This window comes from Ovis aries, chromosome 10 (assembly GCF_016772045.2).
Source record: "Ovis aries strain OAR_USU_Benz2616 breed Rambouillet chromosome 10, ARS-UI_Ramb_v3.0, whole genome shotgun sequence".
Lineage (NCBI taxonomy): Eukaryota > Metazoa > Chordata > Mammalia > Artiodactyla > Bovidae > Ovis > Ovis aries.
Window position 1 is genome coordinate 38,096,557 of NC_056063.1, and position 6,136 is coordinate 38,102,692.

The following is a 6,136-nucleotide window of genomic DNA, read 5'->3' on the forward strand; positions in this document are numbered from 1 at the left end:
ATACAGATATCAGACAATGTGTTAGATGAATATGATTAGATTGCAGGGAAGAAAGAGAAGATATGTAGAAAATGAAGTCAGCGGATAAGCCAATAGCTACATCATATGGGCTGTTACAGGTCTTGGCAAGGGTTTTGTAGAATAGATAAAGTAAGAAAGGCAGTTCTTGCTAGAGATGACAAGACCTTACATACATTATATCATTTAAATATCTGCATCAGGTTTGTCCTTGATTTTGTTATTCCACCCAAAATTAATTTCTCATATTTGCTACCTTCATTTTACCATTGAGTCCATCCTCAAAATTTTATATATCTTCAGTATGCAGAATTTTTCAATTATTTCTCTGAAATTAACCAGAGCTTTACAGTTACAAAATTTCATAGATTTATTGTTTTCAACCTCTTTACATGGTTGGAAAATGGTAATTTGCTTCTTGGTATTCTTTTGCTATAGGTCATTGTGATACAACAAGTTTTCCATGTTCAGGGTCATAATCTGTTATGTTTATGTCTGCTCATTTTATTCTCAGAACTTCTGTTTTTCCTCTTTATTTTTCTTGTATTTTCTGGAACTATTATAATCTAAACATATAGCTAATAAACATCACAAAAAGTAAAATTTTAGATTTGTAAATCTTTTTTTGAGTTTCAAGAAATATTTCCAGCTGACTGATGAATAATTCATCTACTTCATATGACACTATAATCAAAACTAAATCATTTACATATATATATTTCCTAATGTGCCCAAACCCCTAATTTTTTACTTCTCTGTGCACAGATTTGATCATACAATTTTATATAATCTATAGTTAAATCACACAGATTTTTGTTTTGTTTTATTTTTAGTTTTATCAGTGGGATATTTCACTGCATAAAAATTAAGCATTAATATTTAATTTCAAAATTTTTATATAACCTATAATTAAAGCATTAATTACAGTTATATTACCTTAGAAATTATTTTATATAATGTGCTACTTCCTCTGCAACTAATTACACAGATTTAGTGACTTAAAACAACAAAGACTTATTATCTTACATTGCTCAATGTCAGAAGTGAAATGGGAGTTACTAGGCTAACATTAAGGGGCTTGCAGGACTATGCTACATTCTGGTGACTCTAGTAGAGAAAGTATCTCCTTGACTTTTCCAAAACTACTGTATTCTTTGGCTCAGGATACCATTCTTTACTTTTTAGGGAAGAAATTTTGTTTTCTTTTTATCCACTACTTTATTAGCTCAGTTTTTATTGTTTTTCATAATACATATATTTGGGTTACTAAGCCACTGCACTTTTTTAAGCAAGATACAAGAAAGTGTTGCCTTTATTATAAAATGAACTTTTAAAAATTTTAACATCAGATATTAATTTCTTTATTTTAATTTCTCTCTCTCTCTCTGTCTACCTATATAATTTTCAGTTTCTTTTCTCTCTTAGGATATTAAAAAATACTGAATAAGTTCTATGTGCTATACAGTAGGTTTTATAGTTGTTGTTGTTATCTATTTTATAGTTAGTAGTGTGTATATATGAATCCCAAATTCTTAATTTATTCCACCCCCACTGTCTCCTTGGGTACCAATAAGTTTTCATGTGTGTGTGTCTGTGGGTCTATTTCTGTTTTGTATCTAAGTTCATTTATATTATTATTATTATTAGTTTCCACATATTAGTGATATCCTATGATATTTGTTTTTCTCTGTCTGGCTTACTTCAGCCCATATAATCTCTTAAGTCTGTCCATGTTGCTGCAAATGACAGTATTTCATTCTTTATAGTGGCTGAGTGATACTCTTTTGTATACACATATGTAAGAATAACCAAACCAATCTTGAAAAAGAAAAACAAAACTGAAGAAATCAGGCTCTTTGACTTCAGACTATACTACAAGTGGAACAGGATAGAACGCCTAGAATAAACCTAAACACCTATGGTCAATTAAGCCTGCAACCCTAATTTATTTATCTTATTTCCATCTCTTTTTTACTATGTCTCTTTCTTCTATTTTTGTCAGGACACTGGTTTACCTGGATTATCCAAGATAATATCTTCATTTTAAGGTAATTTCAGTGGCAATCTAAATTCCATCTGCAATCTTAATTCCTCTTTGATGTATAAACTAAAATAGTCACAATTTCCTTAAAAATGAAATTCTTCTTAATTCAGAAAGATTATATAACACATAGAATATCTCAAGTTTTCACAAGTAAAAGGTCATGTAATTACTATACTAATACAGTTAATTTAAAATGAGAGACACTAGACAGTGTCTTAACAATCTTAAGTGTTGTTTCTAGAACTTTAAACAATCTCAAAACTTCAAAATTATTGCTGTAATTTCATAGTATTTTAAATGCTTGAGTTTTGTTTACAATATGTGGTTTTTCCTACATATTGCAAATGAAATGTGACCTATTAACAGAATCTAGAAATTACTTTTCTAAGAACATAGTTTATATCAATATTTCACAGCTAAGTTTTTAAACATGGGTGAAGACACTATTTCCAGAAACTAGAAAGAATTTATATTAAAATTATTTTTGAAAAATTATCTTTAAATAGTCAAAGGAAATATAAATCAGGGAACAAAGAAAAATAAAACTGAAAGCGTTATTTGTCATAATGAAGTGGCAGCAAATGTATTTCTGTTAAATTATTTTACTTAAAACTTCTTGTAGAAAAGTAAGAATACATTTTATACTCTGAAAAATGAAACGATAATGCATGAATAAATGAACCTACACTTTGAATATATTTTCTTAGAGATATTGAAGAACACTTTACAAACTATAAAATTCACTCTTTGATATGAAATTCTATAATTTTTAACACATGCAGTTGTGCCACATAAATCAAGACACATAATACTCCCATCTCTGAAAAATAGCCCTTATTCTCTCTGTACCTAACACTCTAACACTGGACTCAGAAAACCTCTGATTTGTTAACTGAATATTTGATTTTACCTTTTCCAGAATGTCATATCAATGGAGTTCTATAGACCATAGCATTTTTATTCTGACTTCTTTTTCTTAGCATATTGTCCTTGAGAGCATTCTCTATTGTTGCATATATCAATAGCTTTTTCTTTTTTTTCCTGCTGGGAAATATTTATTTGCCACTAAGTCACCCAAGTATGCTACAATTACAAGAAAGGTACAGGTCATTTCTCCTTTCCATAATTCAATGTCCACAGCATCTCCTCAATCATAAATATTACAAAAGAAATTTTTTAAAAAATCACATTTTACAGATCTTAGACTTGTCTTTAGAATTTAGCTCCAATCCTACCATCTTCAAAAAGCAGTTCTCCTATCAAACTCAGCAAATAGTTTTAGCCAAGTGGTGAGAAGATTGTGTTTGCTAGCCCGTGGCAATTCCTTTCTGATTAGTCCTAGCTATTTAGTGCTGAACAGCAGAATGAGGCTTAGATTGCAGGAGTGGGGGTGAGGGGGCAGCAAGGGCTAATTTCCCCCAGTATAAGATGGCATCTGAAACTTGATGGGAGAGCTGAACTGGAGAGACTGAGGGAAGGGTCCAGGCCCTGTAATCAGTCAGAGTCACTGCTGGAAGAAGAGGAAGAGAAAGAGGAGGAGGAGGAATGCTTGCCATGCTTATGGTATTTCAGCCTCTCTTTATGAGCTTTCTTCATTCTCTCATGCACCTTCTTGTCAATCATTATTCCTGATCCTACTATACCAGGAACCAATGGATTCACGGAACACATGCCAGGGCCAGGTGGTGGTATGGAGCAGGGTAGGGATCTGAAGGCTGGCATCCGGGATATCCTGGCTGTGTTATAGGATGACAGGATCTGCCAGGGTGAAAGCCTGGATTCCACTGTTGTGCTCCTGTGGGAGTGGGAAAGGGGTCTGGAGGACAGGTAGGATTGGAAGGTGGTGGATGGGAAGGATTGCAACCTCCAGAATACCCACCATTAGCAGGGTGTGGATATGGCCCTGGCTGTGCAGCACTGGGATTCCACATGTTCAAGGGCTTCCTTCAGCCCAGGAATGGTGAAAGAAGGAAACTGGGGTATCCAGATATCCAGTCACCCTTACACCACTGCCTGGGTGGACTTGTCCATTTTGGCCTCAATAACTCATTTTTTATTGCTGAGTAACTCAGCAGTGGCTGGAAAAGGTCAGTTTCCATTCCAATCCCAAAGAAAGGCAATGACAAAGAATGCTCAAACTACCACACAATTACACTCATCTCACATGCTAGTAAAGTAATGCTCAAAATTCTCCAAGCCAGGCTTCAACAATACATGAACCGTGAACTTCCAGGTGTTCAAGCTGGTTTTAGAAAAAGCAGAGGAACCAGAGACCAAATTGCCAACATCCTCTGGATCATCGAAAAGGCAAGAGAGTTGCAGAAATACATCTATTTTTGCTTTATTGACTATACAAAAGCCTTTGACTGTGTGGATCCCAATAAACTGTGGAAAATTCTGAAAGAGATGGGAATACCAGACCACCTGATCTGCCTCTTGAGAAACCTATATGCAGGTCAGGAAGCAATAGTTAGAACTGGACATGGAACAACAGACTGGTTCCAAATAGGAAAAGGAGTATGTAGCAGAGAGCATGTAGCTCAGAGGAAAAGGAGTATGTCAAGGCTGTATATTGTCATCCTGCTTATTTAACTTCTATGCAGAGTACATCATGAGAAATGCAGGGCTGGAGGAAGCACAAGCTGGAATCAAGATTGCTGGGAGAAATATCAATTACCTCAGATATGCAGATTATACCACCCTTATGGCAGAAAGTGAGGAAGACCTTTGGTGAAAGTGAAAGTGGAGAGTGAAAAAGTTGGCTTAAAGCTCAACATTCAGTAAACAAAGATCATGGCATCTGGTCCCATCACTTCATTAGAAATAGATGAGGAAACAATGGCAAACAGTGGCTGACTTTATTTTGTGGGGCTCCAAAATCACTGTGGATGGTAATTGCAGGCATGAAATTAAAAGAACTTGCCCCTTGGAAGGAAAGTTATGACCAACCTAGACAGCATATTAAAAAGCAGAGTCATTACTTTGCCAACAAAGGTCCATCTAGTCAAGACTATGATTTTTCCAGTGGTCATGTGTGGCTGTGAGAGTTGGACTATAAAGAAGACTGAGCACTGAAGAATTGATGCCTTTGAACTGTGGTGTTGGAGAAGACTCTTGAGAGTCCCTTGAACTGCAAGGAGATTCAACCAGTCCCTCCTAAAGGAGATCAGTCCTGGGTGTTCAGTAGAGGGACTGATGTCTAAGCTGAAACTCCAATACTTTGTCCACCTGATGAGAATAGATGACTCATTTGAAAAGACCCTGATGCTGGGAAAGATTGAGGGCAGGAAAAGAAGGGGACGACAGAGGATGAGATGGCTGGATGGCATCACCAGCTCGATGGACATGGGTTTGGATGCACTCAGGACGTTGGTGATGAACAGGGAGCCCTGGCATGCTCTGGTTCATGGTGTCGCAAAGAGTCGGACATGACTGAGCTACTGAACTGAACTGAACTGAGTACTCTTTTTGTAGGAATGTACCACAATTTGTTTATCTCATTCATCCATTGATTAGTTGTAGGACATTGGGTTGTATTCAGGTTTGGTTAAGATGCTTGTAAACAGTTCTATACATGGATTTTGTGTGTGTGTGTGAATATATATCTTCATTTATTTTGGATAAATACCTATGAGGAGATTTTCTAGGCCATAAAGCAAGTGCATTTTTATTTTAATAAGAAACTTTGAAAGTGCTTAACAAAGTGGCAATAGCATTTTACATTCTCAAATCAGTGCATGAGAATTGCAGTTCCTCTTCATTTTTGTTGCTATGATTACTTTCAACACATATTATGTTGAATTGTCTATAGAAAACAAAGGCTTGAGTTTTTTCTAAGGATCCTGAGGAGGGTTGTCTTCAGTTTTGGAAGGTTACTTAACAGTCAGCCATCGCTGCACTCCATTCCCTTCCCTTCCCCTTTTCAGTGTTTAAATGATGTTGCTTGTACTCCATGCCTTGTTCTGACAGAACACAAGTATGTTTTTTAGTCCATTCTAACCTCAGTCATAGGGGTATCCTTTGTCAGGGCCTCTGAAAGAGATTTGTTAGAATCCTGCCCTTCATCTCTGAGAC

At 35.7% G+C, this 6,136-nt stretch overlaps 1 pseudogene; it reads right to left on the bottom strand.

The window, feature by feature from the left end:
• Nucleotides 1-3,556: 3,556 nt before the first annotated feature.
• On the bottom strand, nucleotides 3,557-4,077 carry LOC101120586 (proline-rich protein 13-like; annotated as a pseudogene).
• Between the last annotated feature and the right edge of the window lie 2,059 nt (nucleotides 4,078-6,136).